The following is a 14,614-nucleotide window of genomic DNA, read 5'->3' on the forward strand; positions in this document are numbered from 1 at the left end:
ATGATGACATTATGGCATTTTCCAATAAGTGGATGGAAATGGAGAACATGCTAAGTGAGATAAGCCAGACCCAGAAAATCAAGGGTCAAGTGTTTTCTCTCGTATGTGAAAGCTAAAGCAAAATAAGAGAAAGAAGGCAGTGGGAGAAGGGATTGGACATCATAAATATATAGGGAAGATTAGTGGAGCAGAAGGAGGAGAATGAAAGGGAGGGAGGGAGGGAGGAAAAAATATGGAAGGAGTTGAACAGAATCATGTTATATGCATATATAAATGTACCAAAGGGAATTTCACCTTTATGTATAGGTAGAAAGTACCAATAAAAATAATTAAATAAAGGAATGAAAGATAAGTAGAGTAGAGGAGGAAGAAAAGGCAGAGGGAGAAGGAGAGGAAAAAGGAGGGTGAATTGAAATCAAATTCTTTGTATGTATAATTTTGTCAAAAGGAACCCAAATACTATGCATAATTATAAAGCTCTAATAAAAAAATGTGCTGTTTATCTGTACTGAAGTATGAACATAAGGCAAATGTCACAGTGGGAGAAGCATGAATTTTAGAATCACACAACTGAGATCACATGCCTACTGGCTTTGTGAGCTTGGGAAAAGGTACTTAATATCTCTAAGCATCTGTTTTCCCTAATGTAGAAGGGAGGTACACTTATCTTGCAGTATTGTAGGAAAGGTTAAATGAAATAACATGCATAATATAAAAATGAAATGCATATTAAATAAATCAGATATGCATAATACATAATCTTTAGGTAGAACATAAAAAGTTCATATAAATTTTTTTCTAATTGAATTATGAAATATTTCTGACCTGGACCTAGCAAATGAAAAGATGGAATCACTCATATATTTTTTAAATAGTCTGTATTTTCTTTTCTCTATAGTGGTTGATTCTGATCCTTCTCCAAAAGATAATTTGGCTTTGGCACAAGGCTGAGGTAGAGAATTCTGCCAAATTGAGACTCCACTAACATTGAGTGATGATCTTCAGCGTGCCAGACACTTTCAAAGATGCTCTTTCATCATCACCAGTGAAACCTAAAGCTTCAGGATCCATCCCCTTTCCACCAGAAAACATTTTGCCAAGAACACAAGAACCTTTTCTTCCATAACTACTTGAGCACTGTCTAGATTACTCAGAAAAGCCCCACACTGGGAAGAACACAAAGTCCATTAGCAGGAGAACAGATCACAGTGAATCCATACAGTGAAGCACCCCAGAGAATAAAAAGGACAAACAGCTAAGCACAACAGTGTGGGTGAATCCCGAGTCTGAGAAAAAAAATAGAAAAAAAATGCATATATCGTATTTTTATGATGTTCTAGAATAAGAAAATCTAATCTATATTGGTAGAAATCAGAATAGTTGTTAGCACTGCTTAGTGAGTGGAAACTGCCTACAAAGGGACGATAGAAAATGTGGGGTGATGGAAATGTCCTTAATCTCAGTCTAGGTGATGGTCACACCAGCATAAATAATGGGCAGTGGTGCGTCACAGCCCATTAGCACCACCAAGAGAGCCAATGGTCAAATTCTCAGAACTATGAAAATCAGATGACATCACATTGGCAGCATGAAATCCATCGTGGTGGAAGTGTTTGTACCCTGGAAGTTGGCAATCAGTACAAAGCCAGGCTTGTTTTTTTTTTTTTAAATCCCACCAGAAAAAAAAAAAAAAACGTTGTTTAACATTTATGAATATACCACTGCCTACATCCTCCAAAGCTCACCAAACTGTATTTTGAAGATCTAGGTATTATACTAGATAAAAATTATATCTCAAATAATTATACCTCACCACTGTCACAGTGTGCAGAACACAACCAGAAAGAATGCTGATCAATCAGTTGAGAGAGAAAGATTGTTAATGTCTTTTCTGGGAATGAAAATCAAAATGTAAGCCTTGCTGTCCAGTCCTAATGGATCTAAAGCAAGAAACTGTGTGGACTCTCTCTCTCGTCCAGCGAGGAGATCCACAGAACAGAGTAGAGGAGAGTGTGGCCACAGAGTCACTAATGAAGACCTCTGGAGACCAAGCAGGAAGCGGGTCTGATTTTATTGTGCAGTTGCCATGTATATATACTCAGGCAGTAGCTAAGCAGATTACAGGCAGCCACCCATATAATTTCTGACCAATTGTCCTTGCAGCAACCAATCGAGGAGCAGGCCGTGGAGCAAGCGCCGGGACTGCAACACATGGCCTCACGCCCAAGGCTGTGCCTACGGGTTAAGCGGGGTAAGAGATTTGCGGCTCACACCTAGCAGCAGGGAGTGGTTTTCCACTCAGACGCCCTTAACATATGCCATGTATGCAGTACTCCATGCACTTGTCCCCTCAAGAAACAAGATCAAATCCTTGAGACTCAGGGAAGACATGCAGGGCAGGTGGGCATTTTGAGAGCTGCTGCACAGGTCACAGGTCTTCAGCCTCACCTGTGAGGAGGAACTGGAGTCCCACTCCAGAAGCCACTGCCATCCTCTCTCATTTTATTGATTTTATTTTTTTAAATCATCACAATAAAATTTACTCTTTTAGTATAAAGTTTCTACAGTTTTAACACCTGTATAAAATTATGGAATCATTACCACAATCAGGATACAAAATAGTACCCCCTAAAATTTCCCTCCTGCTCTCTCTTTATGATCACAGCCTCCCCCTCCCCTAACTCCTGGGAACCCCTGGTCTAGTCTCCATCACTACTTTGTCTTTTCAAAAATGTCATGAAAATCACCTACAAATAAGAAATACAGTACCTATCTTTCTAAGACTGCTTCCTTCACCCAGGATAATGCCTTGGAGTATACTTCTTTGTTACACGTATAAATAATACATTCCTTTTTATTACTTAGTAGTATTCTTTTGTATGGACATGCTACAATTTATTCATCCATTTCCCTGTTTTCCCCCTTTAAAGAATTTTGACACATATTATACCACATAGCATATTTTAAACACTGACATGTAATTCCCTAATAAGATAAAGCAAGACAGAAAGTTCATCTTAATAGAAACAAGACACACCATCACTTACTGTCTTCAAACATTACTGCACTTTAATTTCCATAATTTGACAAAGCATTCATGAAATAATCTGCACACTAGTTTTAACAAATAAATAACACCTTTAAGCAGACATGACTGTCCTAAGTTGTTTATTAAGTATGAACTTTACAAATATCATACTTTTTTGTTCTAATTAGTTATACATAACAGTAGAATGCATTTTGACACCTCATACATAAAAGGGTATAACTTCTCATTCATCTGGTTATACATGATGTAGAGTTACACAGATCATGTAATCATATATGCAAATAGAGTCATAATGTCCAATTGATTCTACTATCATTCCTATCCCCATTCCCTCTCCTCTCCCTTCACTCCTGTCTGTCTAGTCCAAAACATCCCTATTCACCCCCCTGATTGTGAATTAGCATCCACTTATCAGAGAAAACATTTGGCCTTTGGTTTGGGGGGATTGGCTTATTTCACTTAGCATACTATTCTCCAATTCTATCCATTTACTGGAAAATGCCATAATTTTATTCTCCTTTAAAGCACAAACATCATGCTTTCATTAGCAGTTATTAGTGGAGCTGGAGAATATTATGCCTTCTCCAAGCTGTACAGGGAGAACTACCAATAGTGTGGCGGAACTTGTGAACTTTCCAAGGCCAGGACTCTTGCAGCCTGCATATGTTAGCCCATGCATTTCCCTGTGCTTGGGGACTGGTTTGGTGATCCACTGGGTGTCCAGATTTCTTCTGATAGCTTTGTTAAATGGATCAATGAGGATAACCTCAAATAATTTGTATGTGGAATCTTTACCAATAGAATGCAAAACTCTCAGAGCCCCACAACGGTGTCCAGCTCACTCCTCAACAACAGACTGAAGAATCCTGGTTAATCCTGGTTAACACCATGATTGGTGTTTGTGGCCACCACAGTGCACACAAATGCTATATATGACATAACCTTGATTGGTCTTGTATCCCAGTCTGCATGCTTTATCCAGCTGGGTGGGGTGGGGAGCCCTGTGGAGTGCAGAGAGCTGGTGATACTGCCAGCAGTAGACCTTCAGAAGAAAGCACATCACATCTGACTGCTTCTATCTCCATAGCTCCTGGGTGGACTTGTTTGCCCCCATCTTGACTTACCTGATGGCTGCCACCAGATGGAAAGGCTCCACTCACCTACTGAAGGACATTTGCTTGCGATAATGATGACTAGAATATCAATAGACTTTGATATCCAGGCTTCTTACGCTCACATGCGTAAGTTTTCATTTCTCTAGGGAATGGAATGGCTGAATTATATAACAAATGTATGTATGTTAACTTTATAAGAATGCTTTCCAGAATGGCTGTGCTGTTTTTCAGTCCCAGTCATAATGTATGAGAATTGCAGTTGCTCCATATTCTTGCCAGGTCTTGGTATTTTAGCCGCTGTAATAGATACTTGTGATTTTAATTGGCAAGTCTCTAATGCTCAATGATTCAGAACATCTTATGTCTTTATTTTTCCATGTGTATGTCCTGCATAAAAGTCCTATAACCAGTGGGATTTGCAAATATTTTCTTCCAGGCTGTGTCTAGTGTTTTCATTCTCTTGACAGCATCTTTCAGAGTTAATGTTATCAAACTTGATGAAGACCAATTCATCATTTGTTTTCTTTCATGGATGATGCTTTTGGTATCATGTCTAAGAATTCTTCCTAACCTCAAGAAAATGTTTTATCCTAAATATTTTCTTCTATAAGAGTTTAGAGGTTTACATTTTCCATTTATATCTATTGTCCATATTGAGTTCACTTATTTATAGGTTACGAATTTTGCCGGGCACAGTGGTGCATTCCTGTAATCCCAGTGGCTCAGGAGGCTGAGGCAGGAGGATCACTAGTTCAAAGCCAGCCTCAGCAACAGCAAGGCTCTACGCAACTCAGTGAGACCCTGTCTCTAAGTAAAATACCAGAAAGGGCTGGGGATGTGGCTCAGTGGTTGGGTGCCCCTAAATTCAAACCCTGGTGCCCCTCCCCCAAAAAAACACATTTATATGCTATGAAGTTTAGTCCATGTACTCTTGCTTGTTTGTTTTATAGATGTCCAGTTGTCTAATAACATTTCTTAAAAACCTGATCCTTTCTCCATTGAATTGTTTTTGCACCTTTGTAAAAAAAAATTGGCCATATTTGTGTAACATTTTTATCATATATTGTCTCTATTATATCCCACTGATCTGTGTGTGTCCCTATCCAATATCACACTGTCTTGGTTACCATGTCATAGTATGTCTTAAAATTAGGTGGTATGATTTCTACATTATTCTTATTTTTCAAAATTGTTTTAGCTTTTCTGAACTTGTGCATTTCTACATGAATTTTAAAATTAGCTTGTCTATATCAACAAAATGACCTGATGATATTTCAACAAGAATTGTGTTCAATCTATACTATACATCAATATTTTAGCAAAATCAATAACTTTTTTATGTTAAGTCTTCCAATTCTTGGACATAGTATGTCTCTGTATTTACTTAGGACTCCTTTGAGTTCTTTCATCAGCATTTTGTAGCTTTCTATGAAATAAGTATCAATTTTTTTTAACTCTTACAAATATTTTTTAGTTGTAGATGAATACATTACCTTTGTCTTATTCATTTACATTTATGTGGTGCTGAGGATAGAACCTAGTGTCTCACACATGCTAGGCAAGTGTTCAACCACTGAGCTACCACCCCAGCCCTAAAGCTTTTTAAATGGTATTGTTTTATAGTTTTGCTTTTCAATAATATATCGCAGGTTGTGATAGCTAATTTTATGTATCAGCTTGGCTAAGCCATGGTACCCAGATTTGGATCAAACTCTAGTCTTGATGTTTCTGTGAAGGAATTTTGTAGATGTGATTACCATTTAAATTAGTAGATTTTGAGTAAAGCAAATTACCCTCCACCATGTGAATCGACCTCACCCCATCAGCTGAAGACCTTAAGAGAAAACAGACAGTGATTCCCTACAGAACAGGAAATTCTGCTTCCCAATCAATGGCCATCAGACTTGATTTGCAACATGAGCTCTTTCCTGGGTCTCCAGCATACTACTGTGCCCTGAAGAATTTGAACTTGCCAGCCCCACAATCACATGAGCCAGTTCCTTATAGTAAATCTCTCTCACTTTCTATCTCCCACTCTATCTGAACACACACACATAAAGCCATCCTTTGATATGTGCATGGTTCCAGGGACCTCTGCAGATTTCAAAATACGTGGATGCTCAACAGCACAACGATTGGGGTTTTGTGTAGAAATACAGGTAAGTCTCCACGCAGTACATAGGTAAGAATGGACACCAGGAAGGACATTCAACCCCAAAAGCAGCAGCCAATGATATATACCTGTGTGGGGAATGTCACACAAAAAATGCAATAAAACTTAGGAATGCAATCAGATGCAGAAAATGTGGATACACAATAATGTACAAGAAAAGAACAAAAAGATGCTCAATGGAAAGATAGAAATTCAGATGAGTGTCTTCCTTTGTACTTGGATTTGATTCTTTAATGCTTGTCATTGTTGTATAGCTTTTCATTTAGCACACTTATCTTATGCATTCAATTATATGCATATGATTTCATTTTATTTCATTTTCCAAACCGAATTGTATCTAGGTATCAATAATTTGTATAAAGATTTTTTATCTAATTAAATGACTAAATTTTATCATATTATGTGATCTGACACAAAATGAAGGTTAAAATTGCTTCCCCAAATCACACTTTTAATTGAAGCTTTATTAGAACTGCAGGTTTCTAGAGTCCTATAAAATTCTGATTAAATAAGTTCCTTGGAAACCACACAAAAAAAGAATAGGTGGATGTTCAAATCCCTTATATAAATAGGCATAGCATTTGCATATAACCTACACATATCCTCCCATATGCTTTAAATCATCTCTAGATTACTTTAATACTTAGCACAAGTAAATGCCATATAAATAGCTATTATGCTATATTGTTTCAAGAATAATGACAAGAAAAAACATCTGTACATATTCAGTACAGATGCTATTTTTCAAATACTTTTGGTCCATATTTGGTTGATTCCTTGTGGAACCCATGACTGCAGAGAGACAGCTGTGTGTGTGTGTGTGTGTGTGTGTGTGTATGTATGTATGATCATCTATGTAGAAAAATCCCCAGCAAGGCTGAGGCAGGAGGATCACAAGTTCAAGGCCCACCTGGACATACGCACACACATATATATATATACATATATACATTTATATGGTCTGTAGAAAATCCATAGAGGTCTGCAAAAAAACTATATAAATACATATATATATATGAATTTATATTTTTATAGATTCTGTTTGGAAGAAACTTAATACACAGGTATGTGGAAATATAACTGCTTTTATGTACATTAATCTTATATCTTACAACCTTGTCAAATTCACTTATTAGTTCTAAGAGTGATTTTTCAGAGTCTTAGGGATTGCCTTATGTTTGTGTGTCTATGGCGGATGGGGTACTGGGGATTGAACCCAAGGTCACTCTACCACTGAGCTACTCCCCGGTCCTTTTTATTTATTTATTCATTATTTGGAGACAGGGTATCAATAAGTTTCCCAGGTGAGTCTTGAACTTGTGATCCTTCTGCCTCAGCCTTTCTGGGAATTTCTACACAGATGATCATGTTCACTACAAGCAGGAACTCTTCCATCTGGGAAGGAGGTAGGGCCCAGGGTGAAAGGATATAGCATCTCCTTTGTATTTTCTTATTAGTAGGAACTTCAGGGAAGCACTTCATCACCCCTGGGCTTTAGTAAAGTATGGCACTCCTGAGAAGCAGCAATACAGAACAAGAGTTTTCTCAGTTATGGGGTGAGGAGGAGGTGGGATTAGCACACTCCATTAGCAAAGAAAGGCCTAGGGAGAGGGACAGGAAGCAAGAAAAATTACAATGGAGGGCCAGAGACAAGCTAGCCTGCTCCTGCATGAGGCCAGGTTTCTAGATGAATCAGCAACCTGCATTTAAACTGAGCCCAGGTCCTGTGTGGGGACTCTTGAAAGTCTGGCATACTGGTGGGAAGACTAGTGACGTCATTTTGCAGGAGTGGGAGTGAGGTGTTGCTAGGAAATTTTCTGGGCTAAAACTCATAAAAGAATAAAAGAAATCAAACACTGCAAGATGACCCAAGAACAAAGCTTAGAGAAATCTGAGCATAAAAGAAAGAAAAAAGGCGGGGGCAGTAGTTCACTTAAACTTTGTTGAATTCTGGAGCATCAGCATCCCTTCCTAAGAACCTTTCTGTTAAACTGTAATTGTGAGGAGAGAGGTCTCCAGAGACCAATGGATGGACTCCTGTGGGAAATGCTACAAGTACAGAAAATGCTCCCACAGGGACCCCAGAAAAAATTGGTGCAGATTGGTGCTCTTCCTCGTCCTGCACATCACCAAGACTCCAGCCCTGTAACACTTCCCTTCTGGAGACCCTGTGAGATAGTGGTGTTGCAAGAGCCAGTGAAATCAGGGTTTTTCAACTCATGGTATACTTTTTCTATAGCCCTATGAAATCAATAAAAATTGAAAAGAGAGTGCCACTTTTGTCCCTTAGAACATATCTGAGCATCCCCTTCATTACACCTGTGAGAGTTTCCTGTATCTCCATAGCCCAAGGGGCTGTGACAATATCTGACCCCTATGAAGTGGCTAAAGGTGACAGGATGTCATCAGGCTGCCTGTTAATCATCGCACCCCTTGCTGCCACTTGCCATCCCACAGAAGGCTCCCAAAAGCTGTCCCCAAGTCCTTCCAGGCTATAGAAATTGCCCTTTACACAATGTGTCCAAACACCATCATGCCTCAATCCACATCCTCGCTGACCCACCCTTCCCCTGTTCGTCCCTCTCTCTTCTGCCTCTTCTTCCAGCTCCAGTCAACCTCCTATCCTTTCACCCATTTCTTCTGTTAGAGAACAGACAGACATGAATGGTGAGAACACAAGGTTAAGGGAATAATCCTATGAAACAAGCCCACTGTGTTGACCCCCACATGCTTTCTTGTCCAAGAAGCAATTTACCTGCAGCCCTGCCTGGCCTTAGTGGACAGGATTTGTCACATTCCTCAGCAAACTGCCTGTTACTCACAGGAGAAAGGTAAGCCCACAATAATGTTGATAAGAGGAATCCAAGTTTTATCCTGAATGGGAGACTTTGATAAAGCTTTTCACAGACCAGATCCTAAAACTTAGGAATATAAAGATAATTCCTCCTAACTATAAAATCTGTAAGAACTTATAGTTAAGAAACCAATTAGAACTGGTCAGGGGGCAAAAGTGACCTAGAGTTGCCATGGCCGTAGGGACTTCAAAGTCTGAGGTCATCCTGCTATCAGTCAAAAGTCAAGAAGTGGATCTGTGAAGGGCTTTCTGGAAGTTTCTCTGGGATCCCCAATAAAATTGGAGTGCAGGAGAGGCACACTGTCCCTCTCCTCTGAGAGGAGCACTCTCTCCCTTGAGAGTGTCCCCTTATTCTTTTCCTTTTAATAAATTGATGTCTATTAATCTGAGTGACATGACTGAAATATTTCTGACTTGATCTCAAGAATCAGAGTTTGCAGTCTTAGTGCAGCTTTGGCTTCCTGGAAGACTACAGCCCTGTAACACTTCCCTTCTAAGATGTCCTCCAACCCGCATGGGTTCCTCCCCACCCTTTCTCCTCCTTCTTTCCCAATTCCCCACACCAGCACTGAACCTTGTCAGAAGCCATGGTAGCCCTGGACCCGTTCAAGCCTCCTGCAGCCAAAAATTCCTCATAACTTCCTGCCCACCCCCAGCTCCCTGATGGCCCTAGTTCTCCCTGCCAACAACTGGGCTCTTCCTCGTCCTGCACATCACCAAGCTAAGCCCGTGTTTCAAAATAGTCTCCTGGACGATGCTAACAACTGCAGTTATTTAAGAAAGTGTGTGTGGCCAGAGTCCCAGAACAATGCAGAAATGACAATAGAGGGAGGGCAGTGGGCCACCTGGCCCGCTGTTTCTGAAGATGAATTCATAAGCCTGGTATTTCTCCCAAAGGGTGACCAGAGAACAGATGAGTTTCAGGACAGTACTGATACTGGGTCCCTAATGCTCTTCATCCCTTAAGTACACAAGGACTTCAGGACACAGCTTCTTTTAAAATTAACTTTACAATTTCTTTCAAGATTGACTAGGATCCAGGCCTTGGATTGTAATAGATCGGGACATATTCTAAGCACTAGCTCTCTTCAAACTACAATTTCCAAAACAATCTAGAATGGAGTCCAATCAACACATCACAATATATTTTTTCCTTATTTTTCTGGAAGTTTTATAAAACATACCTAGAGAAATGGACTTTGTCATAAATTTGTTTACACCTTAATAAATTTCACCCGGTGAATATACCTGCAAAAACAGCAATCAGATAAAAAAAGAGGATACCACACATCTCAGAAGCCTTCTCCATCCTCACTTTCAGTTATGCTTCATCCTCCCAGGGTAAATGTGATCCTGAGTTTCAACATGGTATACTGGTTTTGTCTGTTCTTTGAACTTTCTGCAGTCTCTTTGTGACTGACTTATTTAAGTCAATATTATGTTGGTGTAACTCATCCTTCTTCTATGTAGTTCTTGTTAATTCATTATTGTATAGCATTTTCTTCAATGAGCATACCACAGCTGTGCCTCCATTCTACTCTTGGACATTTGGGTGGTTTCCAGTTTGGAGACATTAGTAATAAGAGTAGCGTGAATATTCTAGAACATGTTTTTTAGTAAATATATGCATGTAGTTCTTCTGGGTTATCGTTTTTAGAAATATATTTCAAAGAAATCAAATTGAAGTTTGATATGAACTTGACAGTTGTGAGACATGGAGTCCATGTCTTGGTGAACCCAAGTTGGTCATAAGCCATGGGAGGAATGTTCACAGTGGGCAACTGTTTCTCATACACACTGTGGTGTTCATTACTCAGTTATTCAATATTGAGCACTATGCTCATTCATTATGTTAGATGCAAGGCATTCAGAGGTTAATAGGACAATTTTAGAGTTCACATACTCTTAAAAAGGCAATTGTAACATTAGGAGACATGTACAAATCTCAAGGAGATTGTTCAGAGAAGTGTCAATTTATTTAAAATGATGGGAAAGGGCTCTGGATAAACGTCATAGAAACACAGAGACAATAGGCTGATGAGTGGGGTCAATAACAGCCATCAGAGACTATGACTAAGATCACAGTTATTCTTCATTTATATGTACAAAACTTTCTGACAGTGATAGCCGAGAAGCATCGGAGGAGACAAACAGAGGAGGGAAAGGTATGTTATGTATGTTGAGTCTAAAAAATATGCTATGAGAGTGTTTTTAGTCCTAGGTGGAGGTAGGGGGGCAGGCATGATTCTGGGATCTTGAGAAAAGAAAATTTCATATCATTCTTCTTTGGTCCCAGGCCCTCATACTATTTATGATGATTGGAATAAATTCATTAATGCTATCAGATCCCCTTACTTAGTAACTTCATGTCACTTGTTAATTTTTTCATTTTAAAAATTGCAAAATAGATTCCCAATGGGATCTGCATTTTCTGGTTTTGGTCAACCATCCTGGAAGCTCAATACTAGAAACAGAAGTGTCCCCGTAGTGAACTGCATAGTTGGATCTATGCTGCTATCTTGTGTTCACAGTGAGCAACTGTTTCTCATATGCACTGTGGTGTTCACTACTCAGTTATTCAATATTGAGTACTATGCCTCATTCATTATGTTAGGTGCAAGACATTCAGAAGTTAATAGGACAATTTTAGAGTTCACATACTCTTAAATTTTTAAAAAAATGGCTGGTACATAAAAATTGTACATATTAATGGAATAACAATGTTTTGACACTTGTATAAATTGTGCAATGTTTACATCAGGTTAAACACATCTGTATCCTCAGGCTTTATAATTTTTATGATAAAAACTTCTAAAACCCTTACTTACAGCTTTTTAAAATACACAGTGCATTATTTTTATCTGTAGTCACCCTCTTGTACAGTAGCACACCAGAACAATTGCTCCTATGTTACTAAGCACCCACTGACACCCTCTTTCCATCCTTCCCTCCCTCTCCTCTTCCCAGCCTTCCATAGCCACCATTCTACTCTTAACTTCTGAGATCAATTATTTTATTTTTTGTTTGTTTTAATTAGTTATACATGACAGTAGAATGCATTTTGACACATCATACATAAATGAAGTATTACTTCTCATTCTTCTGGTTGTACATGATATAGAATTGCATAGGTCATGTAACATATATCTACATAGGGTAATAATGTCTGATTCATTCTACAATCATTCTCACCCCTATACCTCTTCCCCTTACTTCATTCCTCTCCTTCTAATCCAAAGTACCTCTATTCCTCCATAGCTCTCCCTCTTATTATGAATTAGCATCTGCATATCAGAGAAAACATTCAGCCTTTGGTTCTTTGGGATTATCTTATTTCACCTAGTGTGATATTCTCCAGCTTCATATACTTAGCAGCAAGTGCCATAATATTTCATTCTTCTTTATGGCTGAATAATATCATATATGTATGTATGTATATATCACATTTTCTTTATCCATTCATCTGTTGAAGGGCATCTAGGTAGGTTTCATACTTTAGTTATTGTAAATTGAGCTGCTGTGAACATTGATATGGCTGTATCACTGTAGAATGCTGATTTTAAGTCCTTTGGGTAAAAATTGAGAAGTGGGACAGCTGGGTCAAATGGGGGTTCCATTCCAAGTTTTCTAAGGAACCTCCATACTGCTTTCCAGAACAGTTGCACAAATTTGCAGTTCTACCAGCAATGTATGAGTGTACCTTTTCCCCCACCATCCTAGCTAATATTTATTGTGGCTTGTATTCTTGATAATTGCCATTCTGACTGGAATGTGATGAAATTTCAGTGTAGTTTTTATTTGCATTTCTCTTACCACTAAGGATGTTGAACATTTTTTCATATATTTGTTGATTCGTTGTATTTCTTCTGTGAAGTGTCTGTTCTGTTCCTTAGCCCATTTATTGATTGAGTTATTTGGTTTCCTTGTGTTGAGTTTTTTGAGTTATTTATATATTCTGGAGATTAGTTCTCTATCTGAGGTGCATGTGGTAAAGATTTTCTCCCATTCTGTAGGCTCTCTCTTCACATTATTGGAGATCAATTATTTTAGTTTCCACTTATGAGTAAGATGGTGCAATACTTATCTTTATGTGCATGGATTATTTCACTGTAACATAATCATCTCCAGTTCCATCTGTGTGTCACAAGTGATGGGACTTTATTCTTTATATGGCTGGATAACATACCCACCATATATTGTGTGCCACATTCTCTTTATCTATTCATCAGTTGATGAACACTTAGAGAATGGGAGAAAGAATTTGGCAAATTATACATCTTACAAGAAGTTAATATCCAGAATATATAAGAAATCCCAAAAAGTCAATAACAAAAATAATTATGAGTGAGCAAAGGACCTAAACAGACACTTCTCAGAAGAAGACAAATGACTAACAGGTGTATAAGTAATGCTCCAACTCATTAGTCATTCAGAAAATGCAAATCAAAACCACAATGAGATATCATCTCACCCCAGTAAGAATGACTATTATCAAAAAGCCAAATGACAATGGGTACTGACAAGAATATGTAGAAAAGGGAATGCCATAAGCTATTAGCAGGAATGTGAATTAGTGTAGCCATGATGGAAAACAGTATGGAGGTGCCTCAAAAGCTAACAAGAGAATTGCCATATGACCTGCAAGTCCAAGCTGAGTAGATAACCAAAGGCAATTCATCAGCATATCAGAGAGATGCCTGCACACCCCTGTTCACAGCATTCTTCACAGGAGAACTCAAGGCTTAGTGGCCATCTGGCTTTGGGAAGGTGATTTATCGCACTCACATCAGTTTCCTGAAAATGTGGACAGAAGTATGAAATCCATAGTTTCCCAGAAAGTATATAAGATAAGCAACATAAAATATATCAACATTCATTATTTGATAATGTAAGATTAATGTTCTCTTTTCTACCAAAGTTAAACCTGTAGTCTTAGTTTCCCGGTATGTAACAAAAACCTGTTTACTGTAGCCTAAAGCTTAAATTTCATAATATTTGGTTAGATGGAGCCATTCTAAATTATAAAACCATATGGAAAAAATAAAGCCATTTTGAGCTCCCCTACATGTACAACATATGTTCAACATATGTCCACCAAGAGTGCAGATTCTGATACCTATGTCACAACCCCAACTATAATCTCCCTTTGTCCTTGGTCTTCCAATCATAGTGTGTATAGTGTCTTCAATGAGCCAATCATAACCCTTCCCTTTTCTCTTCCCAATTTTAAATCAGCCAATCACATACATAGTAACCCCAAGTTCCTCCTATCAGAACTAGGGGCAGATCTGCATTAGGGATAAAAACAGGTGGACTGCCCACCCCACTGTGCTTGCTCTGGTTGGTGGAACACCCTTCTGTAGAAGTGAATTTTGCCTTGTAGAGTAACTTTTGAGCACTTGTCTGATTTCTTCTAGCAATCC

At 38.5% G+C, this 14,614-nt stretch overlaps 1 pseudogene; it reads right to left on the minus strand.

The window, feature by feature from the left end:
- Positions 1-3,603: 3,603 nt before the first annotated feature.
- Positions 3,604-4,163, minus strand: LOC107153588 (annotated as a pseudogene).
- Positions 4,164-14,614: the final 10,451 nt, after the last annotated feature.

This window comes from Marmota marmota, unplaced genomic scaffold (assembly GCF_001458135.2).
Source record: "Marmota marmota marmota unplaced genomic scaffold, marMar, whole genome shotgun sequence".
Taxonomy (NCBI): Eukaryota; Metazoa; Chordata; class Mammalia; order Rodentia; family Sciuridae; genus Marmota; species Marmota marmota.